Source organism: Montipora capricornis, chromosome 9 (assembly GCF_036669925.1).
Source record: "Montipora capricornis isolate CH-2021 chromosome 9, ASM3666992v2, whole genome shotgun sequence".
NCBI classification, from domain to species: domain Eukaryota; kingdom Metazoa; phylum Cnidaria; class Anthozoa; order Scleractinia; family Acroporidae; genus Montipora; species Montipora capricornis.
Window position 1 is genome coordinate 38,368,516 of NC_090891.1, and position 2,673 is coordinate 38,371,188.

The 2,673-nt window shown below is 37.1% G+C and overlaps 1 long non-coding RNA gene across 1 annotated transcript in view; it reads right to left on the minus strand.

The window, feature by feature from the left end:
- Positions 1-2,449, minus strand: part of LOC138016832 (uncharacterized) — a 5,244-nt gene extending 2,795 nt beyond the window's left edge. The window contains exons 1-2 of the long non-coding RNA XR_011125886.1: positions 1,232-2,449; positions 1-1,112 (exon numbers count right to left, since the gene is read on the minus strand). The exon at positions 1-1,112 is cut by the window's left edge and continues 2,795 nt beyond it. This is a non-coding gene — a long non-coding RNA (uncharacterized lncRNA). The remainder of the gene's footprint in view (positions 1,113-1,231) is intronic.
- Between the last annotated feature and the right edge of the window lie 224 nt (positions 2,450-2,673).

The window sequence follows — 2,673 nt, forward strand, 5'->3', positions numbered from 1 at the left end:
ACGTCATTGCTGATTCTAATAACTTTTTAATTACCCCACAATGTGTGATGAATATAAATACAGCTTTTGGTCATGCACAATCTGTAATTGGAATAAACTTGCCCCTGATGTACTCAGTCTTGATGATGACAATGCTTTTAAAGTGAAACTACTGCACTAACCAGTCCCTACCAACCACCTGCATTATGTCTTTTCAAGATTTTGCAGAATCTAGTATGAAGATACATGTAGATATGTAGCCATTTAGTGAATATGGGTAAATAAGTGAATAATAGATATTGAATAGAGAATGTTCACTGAGATAATGCTTTACCTTAATTATGATGCAATACAATTATTATTGTCACAAATACATGTATAATGAAGATCATGATGCCAGGAAAGGTGATGTTCAATTCACATAGTGACATACCCAAATATCTTAAGATTGAAACTTGTTCAAGGCATTGACCAGCTTAAGTTGAATTTACTTTCTGATAAGGTTGGAAGATAAAATATTGAGTATTATTTAAATTTCAAGTTGACTTGTGGGCACAAAGCAAGTCCTAAATATTTGGCAGGTTAGAGTTAATGTGAATTAGAAGTTCATTTGTATAAATTATAGTGTTTTGGCATGCTGCATTGCAGAGGTTTCCCCTCCACATAATGTATACAGTAATTTCAACAAATTGCTATTTACAGGGTGTCAAGTGGATAAAAGGGTCACAAAATAAGAAAATCTAAAAGTGGGAAGAAAATAGCAGTATTAAATGGACATGCATCATTATAGTCACTATTGCGAGGTTCAAAATAATTGTTTTGCCAACATGAAGCACAAGCTTACAACATTATTTTTCTCCAGCCATGAGCACAAAATATAGGAAAAATTCCCTGAAGAACAATCGAATTTTAAAGACACAAAAAAATAGGAAATAGCAATAGCTCGCATGCACCTTCATCAACTATCTACTGTGCAGCTTCCTACAGTTCCCCTACTATCTAACCCCTGATTTCAATCCATGGCGTTATAGTAAAACCTCCACACAAGTTGCTAGTTGAAACTAGTAATTAAAATTTAGGAACTGGTGAAGAAGAGGACGTTGATAACGCTGGCATTTCTTATAAGTTTTTTTCTGTTGACAAGAAGGAAAGTAAAACACATTAATTTTTAAAAGAAAATTTAATAGGCTGTGCTTCCTTATGTTAGCTTGAGATTATATACAAAACAAAAGGAATAGCGAACTCATCTTACCTTAGCAGACTTCAACTGACAGGGCCGTCTCGGCTGAACTCCCACCTCAATCGATCTATAACAACATTTACTCGGAAATCTGCCTAACTCAATATTGTGCATGAAGCCGCCGACGAAAATTCGATCACACAAGACAGACAAGAGCGAAAGACTGTTAAGAAGTTTTACCACTGAAATACCGCTATTCCGAAAGAAAAAAGGTGTACACGATGCTGTGGCTAAAAAAAATTCCTATAGCAAGTAATCGAACAAGACATCTTCGGCCGCCATTTTGTTTGTTATTTCGCTCGCTCGCGTGTCAAAAAAGCCTGGGCACTAGCAAATTATCAACCAATCAGACAAAAGTCCCCCTTGCTGATTGGTCAATGAAGAGGGTATTTTTTTCTTAATTTTGCTTGAGAAGAGGGCAAAATTACTCGCTCACGATTGGTCGAGCGCCAAAAATTCTCGCTCCTGATTGGCTGAACGTACGTCTTCCACATTCAGTTGGTTTCTTCTGTTTGAGCAAAACAACTTCGTCTTCGTCGAAGTTTGTCTTTTAATTCGCGCTGCATTCGCCGAAAAGGCATAAAGATTAAGAACTAGCTTTAAAAGATGATCTGAATTTGAATTTTCGAGTGACAAGAAGAAGGGCAAAATATTTTTTTCACGAAAAGCTTAAAACTTGGATCGACTTACATGGCGCCCGGCGTAGCGGGATTGTGTGGTTGAAAAACAAAATGATTCCTTTCGTCAAGGGCTTTCAGTTTACCACGACATCTTGCAGCTCAACAAAAAAGGTCACAGAACAATTTGCCATTGACGGGAGGAACAAGTAGCTCAAATTTGGTGGATTTCTTTGGACAAACCTTTTGCTATGTTTACGGATGCGTATTTGCAAGTGGTAAAAACCTCTACAGCACAGGTGAATAAAATAAATTGAAGCTTAACATTTGGTTTAATCGTTGTTACAGTTGTTCACGAATGAAACTCGTATTTTCCTCTCGAGTGGATGTAAATAACAATCATCTATACTCGTTTTGGACGCAGAGAACAAGTTGACTTGCTTGTCTGTTTGTCAGTTGTTTTGCTTCCGAGCGAACGAGTGTTTCCGCTTAGCTGTCTGTTTTTCGAGGTCCCTCAACAGTGTTAAGAAAATTTTGCCCTCTTTGTTATTAACAAGTAATCGCAATGGGTCCTCGTAAAATTAAGGATTAATATCACTTGTGTTTTCAGAAGTTGCTGAAATTGCCCTCGTCGCTGCGCGACTCGGGCAATTTCAGCAACTTCTGAAAACACGCGTGATATTAATCCTTAATTTTACTCGGCCCCATGCGATTACCTATACATATCGTGATCGCTTGATGTTCCAAAACAATGAATAATTTAGTTGCAAACTGCCACTGTAAACTGGAGATATGATGAGCTTGTAAATTACATTTTTTTCTAACCTTGAAGTTTTT